Here is a 23358-nt window from a genome sequence, read left to right as displayed (position 1 = left end):
AGATTCATCAACAAGACCTGGCACTGGGTTGGCGCGTTCTTACCAAATCACCATCAAATGGCTTTGAGATGTGCAAGATTCAATTCAGTCTTTACGATCCAAGCATTTCCTTACTCATTAACCGAAAATATCTTAAGCCAGTAAATCGACGAGTTTGCCTGCCAGTGTAGAACTGACACTTTCGTTCGCAAGAATGCCGAGTTTGTGCAAAAATCACCGAATCAATGAGTGCGTCGGATGGCGTTTGCAGATGCTGTGGTTTTCACAGCAGACTAAGCACTGAGGTGAAAATGACTGTCAAGGCTTAACGGCATAACACCAGCTCTCATCCGCCATCGGGAGGGTTCACGTCTGGGGTAAAACAGAGGTTATCCTCTTCCACTTGTGCAAAATAACCCTGGTGTACGGTAACGGCTGGTGTTTCAAAGAGAGAGTTTCATTACAGCACCGGTGTCTTTTATCAGGCACGGGTCCCTAACGCATCAAGAGCAGCTGTCCTCCCTGCTCGCCGTGACGTTTCCTTATGTGAAGCTCACCGCTTTGTGTTGTCATGCTCCAAATGACGTTTGCTTGATCGATTGGATTTTTCTCTCAGATTTCAGTATTGTTGATTACACAACAAGATAATGAGTTGTATGATCCTGGAGATGATGGACGTTTTGTCATTTTTACAACTATTTTAAAACACATCATTTGGACAAGTTTTTTTTGGGGGGCAAAGGAATGTGGAGATGAATCCTCCGAGTATTCAGCTGTGATGGTTGACTGTTCATTAAGTATCAGGGTAGACACACAGCCGGATGCTTTTAGCATCACAGCTTGCATGCAGCTTGTACTTTTGTCCTTACTGTCTGTGACAGACGGAAGTCATCTGAAATTGCTGCTTCATTCTGGGAACGACACGTTTCGCAGTTTGCGGTGACCTGTGCAGAGGCAACGTTTTCGCATCGTGCCTCAGGCGCCCCTTTGTTCGTCCTGTCTGTCAGCATCGCCAGGTTGTTTTGCCAAACGTGTTGAGTGTAGCCCCGGATATGATTTTAAATGGAAGCCTGTGTGAAGCTCGAAAAAAAAAAACATAATGTGTGTGAATGTGCTATAGTCTTCGTCACATCACAGAATAAACACAGGTCTCTAAACTAACTGTGTGTGTGTGTGTGTGTGTGTGTGTGTGTGTGTGTGTGTGTGTGTGTGTGTGTGTGTGTGTGTGTGTGTGTGTGTGTGTGTTGGAGGTGTGGGAGGGTCAGCGCTGAGTGACTCAAGTTACAGTGGAAAGAGACCAGTAGAGGAGAAATGACACAGCATACAGAAGAAAAAAACTCAAGTCTTTTTTGGATTTTTCCAAAGGAGAAGGAAGGGTAGAGTGTAGCTTATGTAGTAACTTTTCAGTAACGTTTGAAATTGCCGGTTGATTTATGATAAGAATTGGACATTCTCTTCATCATGAGAGTAGGTGCTGTTGTTTAGCTAGCGGGCCATGCTCATCTGATCCCACAACATACTTCTATTGTCTTTTAGCAGGGTTTTTCTCATAAATAAATCAAATTTGCATAAAACGAACTAAAACGGTAAGGACTCATTCATCTTACTATAGGAACAAACAAAACTTAACCATTGTATGGACAGTAAATGGACACTAAATGAACAGTAAAAATTGATTAAAAAATGAAGGTTAATAATGGGTTGGCTGTATTGTAGTGAAATTAAACTCTTAACCATTCAGCAAAATACAGTACTTGGTACTACACTGCTCAAAAAAATAAAGGGAACACATAAGCAATACAATGTAGCTCCAAGTCAATCACACTTTTGAGATATCAACCTGTCCAGTTAGGAAGCAACACTGATTTGTGACTCAATTTCACCTGTTGGTAAATTGTCTAATTTCCACCAGGTCGAAATTAGACAATTTGCAAGACAACCCCTATAAAAGGAATGGATTTGCAGGTGGTGGCCACAGACCATTTGCCTGCCCTCATCTTTTCTGGCCGATCTTTGGTTAGTTTTTCATTTTGCTAGTGCCCTCACCACTAGAGGTGGCATGAGGCGGTATCTGCAACCTACAGAAGTTGCTCAGGTAGTGCAGCTCATCCAGGATGGCACATCAATGCGTGCTGTGGCAAGAAGATTTGATGTGTCTCCCAGCACAGTGTCCAGAGCATGGAGGAGGTACCAGGAGACAGGCCAGTACACCAGGAGACGTGGAGGGGGCCGCAGGGGGACAACAACCCCGCAGCAGGACCGCTATCTGGTCCTTTGTGCAAGGAGGAACAGGAGGAGCACTGCCGGAGCCCTACAAAACGACCTTCAACAGGCCACTAATGTGCAGGTTTCTGCTCAAACAGTGAGAAACAGAATGCATGAGGATGGTATGAGGGCCCGACGTCCACAATTGGGGCCTGTGCTCATAGCCCAACACCGTGCAGCCCGATTGACCTTTGCCAGAGAACATCTTGGTTGGCAGATTCGCCATTGACACCCTGTGCTCTTCACAGATGAGAGCAGGTTCACACTGAACACATGTGACAGACGTGAGAGAGTCTGGAGACGCTGTGGAGAACGTTCTGCTGCCTGCAACATCCTCCAGCATGACCGGTTTGGCGGTGGGTCAGTGTGGTCTGGGGAGGCATATCCTTGGAGGGCCGCACAGACCTCTACGTGCTAGCCAGAGGTACCATGACTGCCATTAGGTACCGGGATGAGATCCTCAGACCCATTGTCAGACCATATGCTGGTGCAGTGGGCCCTGGGTTCCTGCTCATGCATGACAATGCTCGTCCTCATGTGGCCAGAGTGTGTCAGCAGTTCCTGTATGCCGAGGGCATTGATGCTATGGACTGGCCTGCACGTTCCCCAGACCTGAATCCAATCGAGCACCTCTGGGACATCATGTCTCGTACCATCCGCCAACGCGATGTCGCACCACAGACTGTCCAGGAGTTGACCGATGCCCTGATCCAGGTCTGGGAGGAGATCCCTCAGGACACCATCCGTCGTCTCATCAGGAGCATGCCCAGACGTTGTAGGGAGTGCATACAGGCACGTGGAGGCCACATACACTACTGAGCCTCATTTTGAATCGTCTTGAAGAATTTCCACAGAAGTTGGATCAGCCTATGTTCTCATTTTCCACTTTGATTTTGAGTATGATTCTGAATCCAGACCTTAATGGGCTAATGATTTTGATTTCCATTGATCATGCTTAGGTTATTTTGCTCTAAACACATTCCTCTGTCTAATAAATAAAGATTTTCAGCTGAAATATTTCATTCATCGAGGTCTATATTGTGTTTTTAGGTGTTCCCTTTATTTTTTTGAGCAGTATATTTTAAAGGGAACCGTTGTCTTCACAGCTGTTGCATTAGGTAGGATATCTCATGATGAGTTTCATTTAAGCTGATTTCATGGTTTTGCAGAGAGTAACAAAGAGACAGACAGACAGCAGATGATGGAGAGAGAGATGGAGAGAGAGAAGAGACAGACAGACAGCAGATGATGGAGAGAGAAGAGACAGACAGACAGCAGATGATGGAGAGAGAGAAGAGACAGGTCGAAAGCAGATGATTTAGAGAGAGAAGAGACACACAGACAGCAGATGATGGAGAGAGAAGAGACAGCAGCAGATTAAAGGTGGAGAGGTGAACAGTGCAGCACTACACTGCATGAACTGTATCTAAAAGTGTGTGTGTGTGTGTGTGTGTGTGGCAGAGTGAAGGACATTTAATATTCTAATAAACTAATGTTAACACAAATACATTTAACTGTTTTTCACTAGTCTGTTACTGTAGCATGATTAGCATACATGTTTAATGATGCCAGTTTTGAGGTATTCTGCTTCTGCTTAATACTAATACCAATTACCAACAACTATTAATATTTTTTAACATCTTGATGCATGCTCAATAATCCAGGTAAGAAAATCAAAGAAGGTTGAATCAGTTCATCTGGACACAACGTCTATTGACCGATACATTTCATCACTCAGCTAAGTCATCAGACTGAAGATGTCACTTAGTTGAGTGATGAAACGTATCTGTCAATAAATGTTGTATCCAGATGAACTGATTCAACCTTCTTTGATATTTTTAACTTCACAATTCATAATTAATCTGAAAAGTAAGCAACTGCTTTTGAAATACAATTTTTTTTTAATGAACAAGACATGTAGTTTGAATGTAAATAAGGTGCCAGAGTGCATAAAAAGCATCAAAATAGATCTTTTTTATCAAATTTTTTTTCAGGGGAGCACCCCCCCCCGGACCCCCCTACAGAGATCCAGTCTAAGCCCCGAATGTCTTCAAATCCTAGAAACACTCCTGGTCATATCACTCATTTTTGCTGCACATATTCTGGTCTTCTTGATGCTGGAAACCTTCACGCAAGGCACCAAAAATAACTAAAAGCTAACCAAAATGAACTTTTTGAATCACGGTTTGGGTTTCTTTCTTTCTTTTCTTTCTTTGTTGACTTTGTGTGACCCTGTGGTCAAAGTGAGCGTTTCACGCGAGAACATTTTCATCCCGCATTTGCACCTCCGCCAGCACAAAAACAAGGCCCTAGGACTTGATTGATGTTTTAAACCACATGATCCATTACTGTCAGAAGCCTTATGATTATTCCCATCTTAAACTCTGTAATTATCCCTTGATACATTTTATTGCAAAATAATCCACTTAGAACGCCATGCACTCCACTGAACACTCATTTTTATTTTATTTTTATTGACACACATTTCAATGAAAACTCAATAGTAAGTTGGAGCATATTTTGAACAAATTAACAGCTTATTTTCATTAAAAGTATATAGTTTCAAATGGCTATTGTTTACAAAATGCTTGTTCTTCCAAAGAGGTCATCGAGATCATCACAAACTGAAATCATAAATAAAGCCGACATTGCACACACATCCTAAATGCTCACACACACACACACACACACACACACACACACAGAGACGTGCGTACCAAGGCCCCTATCAAACTATGTTCAGTACAAATATGTGAGCTGCGCCACCCCTACTGACCTGTAACTTTGTGTAGTTGTCCTTCTGACATTCTTCATAATAAACAACACAGAACAACTAAAGCTCCTCAGATAGCTGCTGCCCTTTCAGTGCCAACGTCTTGTCATCCTTCTGTCTGCCTGCTTGGGAGCACTTGGGTCACAGCCAGCCACACACACATACACACTAGGGTTTCACAGAATGGTCCACTAGTCGACTATCAAAACCACTAGTCAACACTGCATCTTGTAGACTAGCACCGTGCAGTAGCAATGCATCTACAGCAGATATGCAGCCGGGGGCGCTGTGGGTAGGTGGACATAACTTTGGCTGTTGTTGAACATAGAGTTGTTGGAACCATAATTTTGTACCTTATGCCATGTTAAATAAACAGATTTTAAGGTATTTAGAGAAGGAAAGATTCCCACTATCCCTGTGTTTCAGTTTAACGAGTGACCGTGTTAACTGGTGACTTTAGTGACGGCAGCTGTTGAAAGCACGAACAGAACACAGTGTCCTCCCAAAAGCCTTTAATTTGACTTTAATCAGTTTTAAATACACTCTCATCTGTGTTTAATAGCTACGCTAACCATTTACGCAAGTTAAATTGTACTCAGCAAGACTCATTCACCTCTCGTAACTATTCTTATGATGTGGGAAACAAACCGCAGCTGTATTTTGTACCGTTGTCCTCAGTGGAAAGTGACCCATATTCATTCATTTACCCTGCAACGTTATAATGACAAATCCGTCATTAGATGCTAGCTGCTCTGCTAATCTATGTTTTCACCCACATTAAAAGTACCTTCAAGAAATGTGAATGCTTCTTGTTGGCGACACTATTTAATGTACATAATTACAACAAAAAATGACCAGATGAATATATACTGTATTGAACATTCAATTTAAGATTATTTAAGGCTTTTAGTTTTTTCAACAGCTGCCGTCACCATGACAACCACGGACGCACTCGGCTGAAAGTCACCAGTTAACACGGTAACTAGTTGAATCGAAACACCTGCAAGAAACCAGTCGTGTTGTTACTGTAGTCAAACGGTATCTATAGCTCAGACTAACTTGCTGGGGGTTTAGTCCAATCAGATTACCGCTCATTTGTAAACAGCCTCTCAGAGCCAGTCGAGGACTCTGCTATTTCATCTACCCCCAGGTTGGTCCCGCCTACATTAGTTAACCCTTTACTGGTTGTATTTGAGACTTTCTGATGAGAATTGACTGTTGTTATTGGGTGAAAAAAAATACGTATCTCCTGCGATTAATCGACTACTTTTTGGGACTAGTTGATGCCCTAACACACATACACAAACATACGTTACACACCACAAAAAAAAAAAAGTCAGCAGATGAAGTAATTTACAAAGCTGCGTTAAGCAGCATCGACTTTTTAAAATGTGAGGGCATTGTGTCAGGGCTGCCCATTCTTCATTTCCTCTCATTTCATTTTCTTTCAATGTGTTGGGACTTGCCCACCAATTTCTGAGCACCTCAGCAAAACAAAAGACCGCTTACATACATTACTGTAAATACAATGGCCGTCATCAGGGTCTTGAGATAAGCTGTTTAGCTGTGTGGGAGTATGTGTAGCGCAGAAATAGTTGGAGGCCTTAAGGCACAAGGAAGAGCACATTCACATTCATATGAATATGTAGAGCCTCTCTCCTCTGAAAATCTGTTGATCTCATTAGGCTTATTCATACTGACGCTGTTGTGTATAGTAGGGACACACTGTCAACATGTGTCTGACATTTTGGTTGGACAACCATCCTGTTATATTCACATGGAAAGACTCTTTAATTGTTTGTTAATTTGCCATGTGAGTTTTAGTGTTTGCAGGAATTTGACTTGATGTGTTGCTGACTGTGACACTGAACGTGAATTTTAAGAAAAAGTAATATAGATATGTATAAAATGCTGTCATTCTATGTATATTGGGTTTCTTTAATAACATTGGTCATGGAAACGATGTTGAGAGTCAAATCAAGGTTAACATGTTGCGTTGCAGTTTACAGGTTAGTGATTAAATGGCAAATTCTGGGTCAAAGCTAGAAAAATACACCTTTTTTTAGCATTGTTTTTAATGCTAAAAAAGGTGTATTTTTAGACCAGATTTAAAAGGAAAGCCAGCCATACATGTACTGACAGAAACAGCAGGTAGTCTGGAAAAATGTGAAAATTGAAGCTTAAGTCAAGGAAGGTGACTGCTGAGGAATCTTCACCGCAGCGGAGAGAAGAGGAGATCACCTTGGTGGACGTCTGGAATACAGATGATGGAAATATTAACATACACACACACACACACACACACACACACACACACACACACACACACACACACACACACACACACACACACACACACACTCTCTCTCGCTCTGTCTCTCTCTCTCTCACACACACACACACACACTCTCTCACTCTCTCTCTCTCTCTCTCACACACACACACAGAGGAAGTGATGAGACATAGTAGATGGCGAGGATCTATTTCCAGCCAAGTTGTCCGTATGTCCAGGCAGATACCATATGGTCTGCACCACTCCTGCAACTATGGTCAAGCACACAGGCTGTTTTGACTGGGTAAACATAGTCGCCTTAGTATGGAATGGCTCTTTCTAAATCTGTATTGAATTTTGGGTTATTGAATCCCAAAATAAACCTAACCTTGCATTATAGGAGGGTGTATGCCATGTGTTTGGGGGAGGAGGGGCATTTCGAGAGCAAATAATTTGATTGAATTTGACATAGAAGCCTGCTATTCATATTCATACAGTAGTTAGGTCAATTTGACTTGTATGGCCCATTGTCACAAATTCTAGAGACCAATTGTGGCAAAGAGTTAACTGTGGCAACCCGGTCGTTTTTAGCTAGCGTGCTTGTATAGCTTTGCTAGCTAACATTCTCCATTATTTTGGCTCTGAGACGACCCGAGGCCTTGCTCCATCTCTACCAATCTGAGGCCTCGCCCCCACGCCACCATTAGCTGCCACTGTCTGTGCGTTGCCATATGGTGAGAGTTGACGGGTGAGTACAAAGCCCGATATCAACCATCGTTTGTCAAAGTGAATGCTGTTCAGATTAATGTGTTTTTAGAACCTTTTTTTTTTTTGGAAGGTGATGTTGTTGCTCGGTTAACAAACCAGTCAAGGTCATGGCTAACGTTAGCCTAATTCAAAATGATGGGGGGTTGGGCGGAATCCGCGAAATCACACCGGAGGTCGCCGTCTTTCCCTGGATGGTGCTGCTGCTGGCCCTGCTGCAGATGAACCACTCTTCTGCTCTCTGGCATGGGTCAAACTTCTTGTCGTTACATCTCCACTGCACTGGCTTTAGTGATATTCCCCCCCCCGCCCCACTTTTTTTCCCCAGTTGCACTTGGTCAATTACCCCACTCTTCCGAGCCGTCCCGGTTGCTGCTCCACCCCCTCTGCCGATCCGGGGAGGGCTGCAGACTACCACGTCTCCTCCAATACATGTGGAGTCGCCAGCCGCTTCTTTTCACCTGACAGTGAGGAGTTTCGTCAGGGGGACATAGCACGTGGGAGGATCATGCTATTCCCCCCCAGTTCCCCCTCCCTGCCGAACAGGCTCCCCGACCAACCAGAGGAAGCGCTAGTGCAGCAACCAGTACACATACCCGCATCCGGCTTCCCACCCGCAGACACGGCCAATTGTGTCTGTAGGGACGCCTGACCAAGCCAAAGGTAACACAGGGATTCCAACCGGCGATCCCCATAGGCAACGGAATAGACCGCTACACTACCCGGACGCCCCTGGCTTTAGTTATCTTGTGTGTACATCGACAGTGTGCATTTTTCAACTGGAAACTGGCTTCTTGTTTTCCTTCATGATGCTTGTGTGGTGAACGTAAGCAACTCCAAATTCTTGCAATGTATGCCCCCTGACTGGGGCATGGCATGTGAACTGCAGTCTTTCTCGACCGCGTCAGCTGCCGAATAGGTCTGCATTGCGTCTTATGTTCGAGTTGCACCCTTTAACTGGTTAGTTGTCCCGAGCAAACGCATTGAACTTTTTAAATATGCAGTTTTAATGAGGATAGCGGTGGTCGGGCTGAGCACTCAGGACGACTTGGAAGATGCTCACTCGACAGCCATCTCTTCTAGCAGTAGCCCACAAGCCGAAGCTAATATTAACTGTTATTTGCTCACTACTCCGTTTTTAAATGGTGGGAATGAACCTTGGGGTTATTTTGGAACGAACGCAGGGGTCTTTGTGCAATAAATAAGCTCCTTTTTATATATGTAGATTATAAAGAAGTTTGTCCACTGTGAGGGAAGTCAGTGGGGCAAAGTTTGTATTACCATTTAGGCCTTATTTAGCCTTTAGCATGGGCTTTGTACATTGGCTCAAAAAATTACTCGAACCTTGGAACATTGTGTTTTGGGGGAAGGGAGCATCACCTCGATCATTGCAGCAACATTTGGCATAAGTGTGCTGAGCTCTGGCACAATAGCATAGCTAGTAGTACAGTACTGACTCATATTGATGACTCAAAAAAAACAACTCTCATTCTCAGTTTAGTGGAACAAAGTGTTGCTCTGAAGAATTTTATACAACATTTGCCAGTGGAAAACACTTTTTGAATTCTGTTCAGGTGGTAATTAATATAGGCTATGGGCTTGTTGTTATGCATACTAACATGAACCTGTCAGAATCTCCAGCGGGGGCTAATGTGCTCTTACGAGAGGCAGACACCTATCTAGAGTAGGTTTTAGGTTTTTGTAGCACATTGTTGGAGGAGGGCTGTTTGCACAACAAACTTAAAATTGACATAAACCTAGGCTGACAGAAGCAAACCCACTGCCTACAAATGAAAGGCCAAGTTAATCACATTTGTTCAACATATCACAAACCTTGGTATTTATTATTCAGTATGCTCCAGAGCAAAGCTCACTGGAACATGTGAAAGTAGATACATAGTCATATGAGTTTGAACAGCTATTGAAACACCTCTTACGTAAATTGTTTGGCCTGCCTATATGGAGGGATAAGCAGTTCACCCTGCAGCTTACTTGATGGAAAGGATCTCGTTTTAGGTCCATTCATCACAATGGCCTGAGACACACACACACACAGTCAACGGGAATCAGATTTGGACCAAAGGTCACCGGCCATGCCATTCTTTTTCTGCTTTGTATGCAAACAGAGCAAGGACCCATGTCAGAGACGGGTATCTCTCGCCTATAAGTGTTTTCCATATATTAATCACATACAGTTGGTCTGCCTTGGTAAGCTCAAGATTTTTGTGTGTGTGTGTGTGTGTGTGTGTGTTTGCGTGCGTGCGTGCGTGCGTGCGTGCGTGTGTGTGTGTGTGTGTGTATTTGTTTTTCAAAACTATTCTTAAGTTATGTTACACGAACCATGGCATTTTAAACGCATCTTGTCTTGTTAATGTGGATTTTAAACGTACGGACTAAGTGCTGTCCAGCGCTGGTACGACATCACCCAGCATATGATACTGGTCATAACTGTTGTTGTCCCTCACTTGAATCATTTTGGGAGTACCGACTCAGTTTAATTATGAAAGGAACATTCAAAACACAGTTTACGCAAGTGGTTTCCAACCATATGCCATGGATGCACAACAGGATGGAGGATTTTATTCGAATTAGACTCCACATGATCTGATTTCACTAATTCCAACCTCTTTGGCTGACAGGGGGCTAATTGGTGAAATCATATGGTGTTGGGTTTGATTAAAAGCCTCCATGCCCTTGACCATCAATGGCACATGATGGGGAACCACTGGCATGCACACTGTGTTGAAGCAGTAACTTGGTTACATTTACATGTTATACTATGTGCGCCACAAAACTAGCAATTTTACCTGCATGCTACTGTCATTAGTTCAATGTGGAGTAAGACATTATGAAGCACTACATACATCGTACAAGAGTTAGCAGAGCTGTTGTAATTTCTTTCCATGTATGCATACCATCCCCATGTGTATGAATGTTGATGACTGCTTGACATTTTTCTCCTTATGAAATTCTCTGGCTCAATTGCTCCCTAAAGATATAGTTAACTGTATAGACTTAAGTATTTGTATGTATGTATGTATGTTATGTATGTATATCGCCTCACAGGTATGAAGGACCTGGGTTCGAGCCCCGGGGTAGTCCAACCTTTGGGGTCATCCCAGGTTTTCCTCTGTGTGGAGTTTGCATGTTCTCCCCATGTCTGCGTGGGTTTCCTCCGCATGCTCCAGTTTCCTCCCACAGTCCAAAGACATGTAGATCAGGTGAATCGGCCATACCAAATTGTCCCTAGGTGTGAATGTGTGTCGGCCCTGTGATGGCCTTGCGGCCTGTCCAGGGTGTCTCCCCGCCTGCTGCCCAATGACTGCTGGAATAGGCTCCAGCATCCCCGTGACCCTGAGAACAGGATAAGTGGTTTGGATAATGGATGGATGGATGGACTTAAGAATGTGCTTGCATTATTAAAGTTTGATTTATGAATTGAAATTTAGCTTTTTTTTTCTTTCATTAATGCCACACATCACAAAACAGCTGTCTCTACTGTGTAACCAACATGCAAACATGACTTCCACAGCCATTAAACATGTAAATCTCCTGTTAAGCCTTCTCAAAGCTGCCAACCTATGCTAAAATCTATGCCCTACATGGCCTCCCTCCTACATATATCACTGATTTACTCACACCCCGTGGGCTGTGCTCCTCAGGCAGGTCCTTTCCTCAGCCAGCCTTGTTACTAAAGGTGACTTGGTGTTTTCTGTAAGAGCCCCACAGCTGTGGAACTCCCTACCTGTAGAAGTCAGGCTAGCAAACGCACTGCCTTCTTTTAAATCACTTCTTAAAACTTATTTTACAGGAAGGCATTTTTATAGTAAATCCGTTGTTGTCCAATTTTTTATGTTTTTATGTTTTATATTGTTTATATCTTATGGTTTTATAATGTTACATTTTTAATTCTTTATATTTTCATATGGCGACAGGCATGGGTGCAAGTCCATGAATACTGGGATGGCATCCAGCGTTTTACCTGTGCCCCGTCCATAGGGACAGTGGTTGTGTCAGGAAGGGCGTTCGATGTAAAATTTTGCCAAATCATTATGCGGATTGACAAGACTATACCGGATTGGTCGAGGCCCAGGTTAACAACGGCTGCCATTGGTGATGTGCCCTCACATGGTACCGATGGAAACTATAAAATCTGCTGTGGCAACCCCTGAAAAATCGGGAACAAGCCGGAAGAAGAAGATTATTACAAATTAGAAACTTGCCTCAGTGGGCTTAGACCCTCACATCTGATAAGGAACAACTCCCTAAAAAAAAAAAAAAAACCTCTAACCGAGAGAAAAAATAGGAGGAAACCTCAGGGAGAACAACAGAGGAGGGATCTCTCTCCCCAAGATGGACAGACATGCAATGGATGTTGTGTGTACACAATCTACAGAATACATTGGAAAAGGATAACAGAAATATAATGAAATTATAAGATATATGAAGAATATGATGAGGGGGATACCAAGCAGTGTCCAGACACCACCAGAACAGCCCAGGACCTGAGCGACGCAACCACCATCACTCATGTAAAACCTCACAGGAGGACAGACTACACATGCACATGAGGGATGCTCATGTCACACCATTCACATCCATAGGAGAAGAGAAAGGAGAAGACATAATTCAGAGAGAGAAAAGACACGTGAGAGAAGAGAACAGTTTGCAGTAGTCATTCTACACTCTAATCTCAATGGCAGAAGAGTGCTTAGTAAATTCATTAAGACAGAAACCGACCCGCCATGCAGTACAGGTCACGAGGTACTCAATTAAAAGGCAACTAATTGTAGGTTAAGGCAAAAATATGAGTTTTAAGTTTGGATTTAAAGGACTCAACAGACTCCGATTGTGTGACGACAGCAGGCAGTTTATTCCACAAGAACTGGTCCTGATAGGAAAAGGCCCTGTCACCAGCTGACTTCTTTTTAACTTTGGGTACACACAGGAGCCCTGTATTTTGAGAGTGGGCATCCAATTTTTCATGGCAGGCAAGCAGGCCTCTAAATTAGTAATTTGAGTATGATCGTCAGCCCTTATAGGCACATACAGCTGAGTATCATCCGCATGGCAATGGAAATTTATTCCATGACTGGCAAGATGTGAGCTATAAAGAGAGAAAGGTAGAGGGCCAAGAACCGAGCCCTGAGGTATGCCATATTGAACGTCAGAGAAGTTTGATGTGCTATTATAATGGTCACAATATGTTCTTCCAGATAAGTAGGATTTAGCCAAGAGAGAGCTAAGCCAGAGCCATTAAATTTACAATTTATTCTGTCTAATAGTATACAGTGATCAATGGTGTTAAAGGCTGCACTGAGGTCCAGGAGTAGAAGCACAGAGGTGGAATCAAAGTCCATAGCTAGCCATTTCAGCAGAGCTAATCAGATTTTGTGGATAATGGAGTCTCCTATCACTCGCGTGCGTTGCTTTACTCTGTTGACAGGAGTGGGAGAGGCATGCTGGCCAGTGGGACTACCAAAAGAGCTGGTAAGGGGCGAAAACCGGTTTGGAGTCGGGAGACATGACTGCAGACCAGACTACATGACCGGTGGCTTGCTCCTGTGAGCCATCCCACACCAGCAAAAAGACAAACTGTGTCGCATCTGCCAACAAGGCTGAGCTAGTGCTAACAATAGCAGGTCTGCTGTCAGGCCCGGGGCTAAGGTTATCTGGAGTGCCCATCACATCTAACATAATCCTAGCCGAAATAAGCTGCTCTAACTCACAAACACATCTCTTTAGTAGAGATAACCTATCTGTAACTGCGCAACAGTGACCACACACCATCGTTTTAATGAGGCTTCTTTGACTGCAAATGCAATAGAGTTAACTCCTGAGCTAGGCTAAGCTCGAAGCTAGTAAATAAAACTAGGAATGAAAGGCTGCCCAGTAACACAAGAGTCGTGTAAGAATGAAAACTAGAGACTCTAGCAATAAGTGAACTAAGCACAGAAAATAACGAAATCAGTAGGACAAATGAAGAGGTGAGGGCAGAATATAGAGAAGAGAGAGTAAGACAATAAACAGCAGTTATCAATCTCAAGAAGCCAAATCTCACAAAGGTGGAATCCAGAAACAGCTGGCAGTCCTGGCAGTGGTAGTGACCTTTGCCAGTATCAGCCCCCTTGTAGCAGTAATGGACCCTTGCTAGCTTCTTCTTCTTTCTTTTTTTTCTCAAAGCACTCCCCAAGATATCCTGGTTTCTCCTTGAGCCTCCTATAATGGAATCACTCACTAATGTGAATGGACAACAGTATGTCCTCCATTCCATTATCCCAACGCCTCCTTCGGCATCCTGGATGTTTACTGCCACTGTAAGTGTTTGACCACTGGCCTGAGAGGCTTCTGTGTTGTCCTGCTTTGGATGGTCATGTTGGATGTCACACTGCCTTGGGTGGGGTCACACTGCCAGGGCGTGGGTCACACGGAATCTTTTTGCTTTATGTGTTGACCTTGCAACCGCATGCATTCAGTGGCTGGTTTATTTTCAGCACTACTGCATCTCTGCAGAATGGGTCTGTGTCAACTTGGATCAAAAAAAAAATTATACAGCTTAAATTGTGCAAGTTGTGTTGTCTTGTGTTGTTTTTTTTTTTTTTTTGAGGTACAGTCAGAAAAAAATTCAATGTGCTGAAATTTCATTAAAGTTTTTTTGTTTTGTGTGTGTGTGTGGGGGGGGGCTGTGATGGCCTGATGGCCTGTACAGGGTCTCCTCGCCTGCCACCCAAATGACTGCTGGGATAGGCTCCAGCATCCTCGCGACCCTGAGAGCAGGATAAGCGGTTTGGATAATGGATGGATGTGTTGTGTTTTTGTTTTTGTTTTTTTTTGTTGTTGTTGTTGTTGTTTTTTTTTTTTGTTTTTTTTTTTTGTGTAGGTGGCCTTATGGTCCCAGATTGCAATCAGGTGTTGACTGGAAATTTCTGGGTGGAAAATCGCAATCACTACAATGCTGCTAATTTGCAAACAAAAATGTGTTATGGATATTAAGTAAAAGACCTTCAAATGAGGAGAAAGGAAAATGTCCCTGCGGGATAAATGACAAAATCTAATTTCATGCTGTGTCTTGCTTGCACTGTCTAGTTTATTTTTTTCAGGTGTGTTTTCTGTTCACATTCACTGTGAGGATTGTGAGAAATGTGTTAGGTTGTGCTTATCTGTGATATTGTTTGTAGGTTTTTATAAATTAATTAATATATTTTTATTTATAATCCCTGAAAATGCCTCATTGAAGTTACTGGTGGCTGTGGTGGTTGCAGTTGTGTCTGACTGATCTAAATCCCAGAGAAATGAGACAGTCACCACTGCTGTTGTATCAGCACCTTCTCTACCACCTATAACATAATTATAATAATAATAATAATAATAATAATGCATTTTATTCATGGGCGCCTTTCAAAGCATTCAAGGACACCTTACAAAACAGTTAAAAACAAGCATCGCTGTCAGACATCATAAAATCAAACAAAGCAGGGGTATACAATAATAAATTAATACAGCAGATGGGTATAAAATCATAATTTATGGGGCATCTGGGTAGCATAGCGGTCTATTCCATTGCCTACCAACACAGGGATCGTCGGTTTGAATCCCCATGTTACCTCCGGTTTGGTCAGGCGTCCCTTCAACACAATTGGCCTTGTCTGCGGGTGGGAAGCCAGATGTGGGTATGTGTCCTAGTCACTGCACTAGCACCTCCTCTGGTCGGTCAGGGCACCTGTTTGGGGGAAGGGGGAACTGGGGGAATAGCGCGATCCTCCCACGCGCTACATCCCGCTGGTGAAACTCCTCACTGTCAGGTGAAAAGAAGCAGCTGGCGACTCCGTATGTATCGGAGGAGGCATATGGTAGTCTGCAGCCCTCCCTGTATTGGCAGAGGGGGTGGAGCAGTGACTGGGATGGCTCGGAAGAGTGGGGTAATTAGACAGGCACAATTGGGGAGCAAAGGGGGGAAAAAAAGTTTTAAAAAAATCATCATCTGTGCAAAAGTCAATGCAGTTGTAACCATTAAAGTCAGGATCAGAGTGAATATGCCAGTTTTAAAAGGTGTGTTTTGAGACGGGGTTTGAAGGTGGAAAGAGAGTCAATAATGTGAATGTCTTGCGGGGGAGAGTTCCAGAGGTGGGTGGCAGAAGGACTGAAGGCTCCAGACCACCTGGTAGTCAAGCGGGCAGATGGTGTTTGTAGGGAGTTGGATGGCAGAAGAGGATTTGAGAGTATGGCAAGGTGTGTGGATATAAGCAGTTGAGAAAGATACCAAGGAGCTGGGTTATTAAGGGTCTTAAAGGTGAGAAGCAGAATCTTGAATTTGATACGATATTTAACAGGGAGCCAATGAAGTTAGAACAGGAGTGATATGATCTATGGAAGGAGTTCTGGTACTGATACGGTTATAACATGGTTAAACCTGGGTTTTATCTAATGAATTTGCAGTGTGTGTTGGTCAAGGTCTTTCACAAGCTCATTTTGTCATCCACTTCATAGCCACAACAGCTTTGCTATGTCCTCCTGCTATCTTTGTCCTTCTAGATTTGGCTGTGAGACAAAACATGCGTTCCGTAGTATTGTTTGTCCTTGGTTATTTTTACCAGACAGTAACCCCTAACATGGGCAAATTAGATAATTCATGATTTGGATATTCTCACAATAGCTGTTGTCTTAAAAATGCATGTGATGGAAATGATCAAAAATGTAATTCGTTTGCGCGTACAATCTTTGGGATTGTAATTTTTTGACCAAGCAACTCAAATTTTTGTTTCACCGTCAACTCTTGCTCAATATAGTGTTGTCTTTGGTTTTGTAGGTGTGCCATGCAGGAGCTGACTCTGTGACCGCAAAAGTAGCAAAGACAACCTCTCTCTTGACTGCCTGGAGGTGAGTCCCTGTATGTGCAGACCCAGTTGGATGAACTTTAATTCTTAGATGACCAACATTACAAGAAACCAACAGTAAGGAGGTCAGTGAGCTGTAATCCCTGTAATTTGGGAATCATCATATTTGAGAGAAGTGTTTTCAGAAATGTAGGGATTTCTCTTATTTTCAAATTAAAGTTAAATGGAAAAGGAAGGTAAGAGAGAAGGGATGTGATTCTCATAGTGCTAATAAATTCACAGAGGACATTCAGATCGCAGCGCTTATCGAGGAGAATTCCCTTTGTTAGCAAAGGCACTGTAATCCATCAGGAATGTTATTCTCAAATCCAGATTATTCAGACTCTACAGCTATGCCAAGTTATCTATGCCTATATAGTATATATATCAACTGTCTCCAGAGACGGACCTTTCTTGTTCATCAGGAGTCTTATCTCATCTCATTTAGATTATAATCTCATCTGCTGAAATTATAATTGCTGTGCATCAGAGATTGTTCTGCACACAAAACATTCAGTTGCACTTGTTATTTTCCTATGAGGAGCTACCTACAATGCCCGCCTTATGATATTGGAAGTGTGAATTATTCTTTCAAATGTGGACGTTTCTGCAAAACAGTCAGGATTCGGATGAGCTTTCCCTGATCCACGCTGAGTACAAATTCTGGTTTCTGCTAGAGATGAGTGTCTGTCTGGGTATGGGGGGAGTGTGCACGTGTGTGTTGATGACACAATGGGGTTGAATTCAATTGTAATTGTACACACAACAACATAAAGGTCAAAAAATTTCACTTGACTTCATATAACCGAGATACTGTTGTTATTTATTCATACATTCCACTTGTTTTGACATTGTGAGCGAGACAGTCACCAGATGCCTCGGTCTTTTTGGTGGAGCTACTTTTAAAGCCAGTAACGTTTGCGATACAAAACAAATCAGTGCAAAGTCAGTGTGTTGAGCTGTGGTGTGAAGAAAAATGTAGCTATGCAAGTTGGTCCCAGGCAGACAATGGTGCAGACATCAACAACTGTAAAAATAACATCCACTTTTAGTTTTCATGTGTGTACTCTTTCTAAAGAAGGAGGTTATGATAAGACACGCTGATTAAAGCCCGCAGCTCTCCAGTGGCTGCCCAGACTGTGGGTGGGCTTTACCATTGAAGAAGTCTTATAAACACTGAAGGAAAAGTAAACTCATGGTAGAAATACAGTCAGGAAAATAAATTACGGTATGATTCATGCAGATGATTGAAAATGAAGAGCTCATACCACTAAGACATCCATCTCCTTTCAAGCAGATTGCCCTCATCATCAATGTTTTCATGAATATCACCATTGAGACTTTTCTAACCTCTCGGGGAAGTCTCCCAACTCGCTTGCATAAATTCTCTGACGCGACGTCGGCTCATTTTCAATTCGTCATCGGCATTCAACAAACGACATGGCAGCCTCGCAGTGGCGTTAGAACAGCGATAGGAAAATGCTCACAACTTTCTCATAAAGCGTCAAGAATGCCTGACACATATCGCAAGCTAATGACCCATGCATGTGTTTATGTTACAATTTCTAACCCTTCAATCTGCCCCAGGAAGCTTGTTTTTTTTTTAAACCTTCTTTCATCTGAACCTTCCTCCCCTTGTGGTGAGCCCCCTCATATACACCCATTTGAAGTTCAGTGATGTTTTACTAAAAGCTGCAGTACTCTTTATGTCATAGCATTGGTGCTATGAGGGCTAAACCCATGCTATCCTCCCCGTACTGTCTTTTTTTTGGGGGGGTTCCCCCTTTTTCTCCCCGATTGTACTTTGCCAATTACCCCACTCCTCCGAGCCATGCTGGTTACTGCTCCACCCTCTCTGCCAATCCAGGGAGGGCTGCAGACTACCACATGCCTCCTCGATACATGTGGAGTCACCAGCCGCTTCTTTTCACCTGACAGTGAGGAGTTTTGCCAGGAGGACATAACGTATGGGAGGATCATACCAACCCCCCCCCCCCCCCCCCGTTCCCTCTCCCCCCGGAACAGGCGCCCCGGCCGACCAGAGGACGCACTAGTGCAGCAACCAGGACACATACCCACATCCGGCTTCCCACCCGCAGACACGGCCAATTGTGTCTGTAGGGACGCCCGACCAAGCCGGAGGTAACAGGGGGATTTGAACCGGCGATCCCCATGTTGGTAGGCTATGGAATAGACCACTACGCCACCCGGACGCCCTTCCCGTACTGTCTAGGCATGCAACACTGAATGATTTCCATTGAGAAATCAAGAAAATGGCCAGCACTCCAAAGAGAGGCTCCCGTTTGGAGAGCAACTCAAATGCACCAGAACGTGGTGGCCCTTCGGTAGTGAGAAAAGAGAATCCATTTATCCTAATAATAGAGCCATATATTACACAAACTCAGTTAACTTTTTGTCAATCCCCTGAATAGTGATAGATTGTATTTTAGGTAGCTTGGAGCTAAATGATCCTTTGATATAATTCTTTGATAATAATTCCAGTATTGGAATTCAGTCCATCCACCGTATGACACCCATTACCTAAAGCCTGGAACTGTCCCGGTGTCGATTAGTTGTCCAACTCGGTGCTTCATCATCATCAATAATTTCATTTATGAAACGAGCTCATTATGCATGCAAGCTGTGCATCCTGAACAGTGTTGTGCCTCCTGCAGAGTCATTCCAGCCAGACAACATCATGCTGGCAGCCCCGAGACCATGGACACGGACGTGGAAAACATTTTGTTTTATTCTTTCAGGTCTTAGAGGTTTACCATTCCTCCTTCTGTTCCATGTGGGTTATTTTTAGAAAAGCTCAAGTAGCAGGGGATCCTTCTTTCTCCCTATATCTTCCCCTGTTCCTCTGTGTCCTTGGCTCTCCAACCCCCAGCTCATTTGAAACCCAAAACTTTGGCTCTCTGTTGAGTCGAGATGATTCATCATAAGCCATAGCGGACAGCGGTAGCTCGATTTCCATCTTGGGGAATTTCATCGTTTGTTTTTACTACTGTTGTCTATATACAACACAAATCTTTTTTTTTTTTCTATTATGTTGAGGTGAATCGGTGCTCCAAGGAACCATGTAAGTAAAAATGATCTTTTTTTCCCCTCTGCTTATACTCAGTATTTTTGAGGATTTAAACATCTGAACTCTGGGTACTCGAGGAACACCACAAGCAGTGGAGAAAGGAAAGAGAGAGAGAGACTTAGAGAGAAACGTATAGCCAAGACGCTGGGCTGAATTGAAAGGTTGAGGACCGAGCCGGCGCAGGACGCAGGAGACCGCTCGGAGGACTTAGAGCGGCGTCAGCTGAGGAGATGAGACGTTTACTAACCTCTTTGCTCTTCTTCTAAATAGCCTCTGTTTTCCAGCAGGGCACCAGAGGCGAGGTGTGGAGGTGTGCGGGGGTGGTGGTGGTGGGGAGGGGGGACTGTCGCATAGCGGACTAGGGCTGTCTGAGTTGAGCCTGATCCATTCCGGCCACAGGCTGAGGGGCTGAGACCCGCCGGTGTTAAGGTGATGGCACCAAGCTGACTCTCGGTTTGGGTTTCGCCGGCTGAATGGGATGCTGGGATAGAAGTGTTGGAACACCGTCTGAATCTCTGCCCCGGGGTTAATGCATGTGTCCGCCTCTATCACGTACTCGCAACATATACGCCAACACACAACTCCAACATCACAGGGAATGTAGAGAAATACAACCTTTACATTACCTTGTGCGCACGTATTTAGAGTTTTACTGGTCAATAGATATACGAAACCTTTCTCTCTCTCTCTCTCTCTCTCTCTCTCTCTCTCTCTCTCTCTCTCTCTCTCGTCTCTCTCATACCCCCCCCCACACAAACACATGGATCCAAAGGAGTATGCTGCTAAATTCTGTTCTCTGTGGCAATGGGTTTTTAGTTAAAGCCTCCATACCCACACAGCTACAAATCACCAATGGTGACGCCTCTTGAGTTTTAGAAATAAAACTCTTGGTGCTCAGCTTTCCTGCTTTACCCTCTCTTCTGTTTCTGTAAGAGCTTTTAGTGCCTGCGTCGGCAGGTTTGTCACCCCTGACCGAGCAGGGCTACGCGCGATGAATCACAGCGTCCTGTGCCGCTACCGCGTACCAGCGGGCCAGGCATCGGGCACACTGCTGCAGCCCTGTCCGTTTTATTATTTTCATATCCTTTGCACGCATAGTGCTCACATGATGCATCAACGTGAGAACAAACAAAATTGTAGGTCCGCAGTGGTGTAGCGGTCTAAGCATCGGCTTTGTGCCGATGCAGTTGCCCACTGGGGGCCGGGGTTCGCGCCCCGGTCTCGTCAGATCCGACTATGGCCGGACTGGACGAAGCAGCAATAATTGGCGATGCTGTCTTCGGGAGGGGGGCGGAGGCTTGTGTTCGTCACATGAATGCGTCTCTGGGTGTGTCGGAAAAAGCAGTAGTTCGGCCTGGATTCACCTTGTCACGGAAGAGGCGAGGCCTCTCCTTCGAGACTGCCGGCCGGAGAGATGCAGTTGGCGAACACATGCAGTACGGGGGCGGGTGTTTGAACTAAAATAGGGAGCGATTGGCCACTAAATTGGGAGAAAAAGGGAAAAATCAAAACTAAATGTATTTCAAAGAAAAACAAAAAACAATTTGTCCCCTCAAAGCAGCAGCGATGCATCTCTTTTCGTTGACTATCACGAGGGCAATCCGTCCCACCATGCTAGACCCATACTGAAATGTTTTCAGTTCAAAAAAACAAAACAAACATTTACTACCTCCTTGGTGATTCCTCATATCGTCCATCAGGGACCAAAGTCCTAGCTGCAAAAACCCATTATGCTTCACGTTTCATTAACATCTGCTCCCTCAAGGAAGTTGAGTAATCTTGATATACCCCAAAACCCCAGTGTGGCTATGTGCTGATTGTTTGTGTTGACATGTTTAGCTAGCGGGTAGCATTTCATTTCTTTGAATTGTACCTTTTTTCTTTGGTTCTGTTTGCGACTTCTTACAAGGCTCGCTGTTTTTCCAGCATGAGCCACAAACACATTGCAACGTGCACACAGCATGGGAAGAGGCACATGTTATCACGCCGTTCATTTCAAATCATTTCCCTCTATGTGGATGATGGATAAGGGAGCACAACAGTGCACGCTGACACACAAGGTGCAATCCCAGCCCAGGGCTCCTGTGCCTGATGGAAAATGAGAAACGCAAGGTCATCTTTTGCCGTGACAACACACCTTATTAAAACGAGCTTTCTTCCCCCCCCCCCCTCCTTGCTGCAAAGGTAAATGCCTCAGATGAATTAATCTTTACACCTGCAGGAACTAGGTCAGCCATATTTCATAGATGACACGAGAACAGAGACTTCTCTGTGCTCATAAGCAGCCAGCCAATGAAATGTGAGCTAAGGCGAGGGTGACCTTAGGCGTGCACGCTGGGATTTGGACCCGGGGATTGCATGGGACTATGTAATGCCGCTGCGGCAGAGAGGGCCGTGTAATGCTCTAAGAGAGAACGTATGCTGTTTGAGTCATGAAACTTGTACTGACTTTGCCTTTTTACCTTACCCTTCTCTAAGGACACTCGCACACATTGAAACACACATGCGCACACACACACACACCCACACCCTTGCCTTTTCTTTTCAGTAAGACGCTCCATCTTCTCGGTGAGGGTTCACAGCAAGATTCAGAATGTCATTGGTTCATTAGCGGTGATAGCTGCCTTGTTCTTTCCACTTGAGACATGATTTATTCACAAAAGGTTTGAAGTCATTGATGTTCTCAACAAAATGTCAAGCTTTTAACCACAACATTTTTTTTTATATATACTATATATTCTTATTTTGGGACGTCCGGGCAGCATAGCGGTCTATTCAGTTGCCTACCAACATGGGGATCGCCTGTTTGAATCCCCGTTACCTCCGGCTTGGTCGGGCGTCCCTACAGACACAATTGGCCGCGTCTGCGGGTGGGAAGCCGGATGTGGGTATGTGTCCTGGTCGCTGCACTAGCGCCTCCTCCGGTCGGTCGGGGCGCCTGTTCGGCGGGGAAGGGGAACTGGGGGGGGGGGGGGTGGTAGCGTGATCCTCCCAAGCGCTATGTCCCCCTGGTGAAACTTCACTGTCAGGTGAGGAGTTTCACCAGAAGCGGCTGGTGACTCCACATGCATCGGAGGAGGCGTGTGGTAGTCTGCAGCCCTCCCTGGATCAGCAGAGGGCGTGGAGCAGCAACTGGGATGGCTCGGAAGAGCAGGGTAATTGGCCAAGTATAATTGGTAAGAAAAGGGGGGGGTATTTTTATTTTATTTATTTAGTATTGTTTTTGTTTTTTTGCAAACATTGCAAATTAATGATGCGCCTCTCATCTCTAGTTATAAGCGAACAGTTTTTATCCACGGTAACTGCTGGAGCAGTAGAAAAATGTAGCCTGCTGTATTCAGTC

The 23358-nt window shown here is 44.2% G+C and overlaps 1 protein-coding gene across 5 annotated transcripts in view; it reads left to right on the top strand.

Annotated features, from left to right (window-relative positions):
• Positions 1-23358, top strand: part of LOC130120586 (double-stranded RNA-specific editase 1-like) — a 221361-nt gene that overhangs the window by 75886 nt on the left and 122117 nt on the right. For 3 of the 5 annotated variants that reach the window (XM_056289211.1, XM_056289205.1, XM_056289206.1), the window contains exon 3: positions 16861-16931. The gene's annotated coding sequence lies outside the window, so the exon portion shown is untranslated. Of the gene's footprint in view, positions 1-16860; positions 17014-23358 lie in introns of all 5 variants that reach the window. The other 2 variants (XM_056289208.1, XM_056289209.1) reach the window with 1 other exon arrangement.

Source organism: Lampris incognitus, chromosome 11 (genome assembly GCF_029633865.1).
Source record: "Lampris incognitus isolate fLamInc1 chromosome 11, fLamInc1.hap2, whole genome shotgun sequence".
Taxonomy (NCBI): Eukaryota; Metazoa; Chordata; class Actinopteri; order Lampriformes; family Lampridae; genus Lampris; species Lampris incognitus.
The sequence above is the reverse complement of the archived record's forward strand: the minus strand, read 5'-3'. Positions and strand labels throughout refer to the sequence as shown.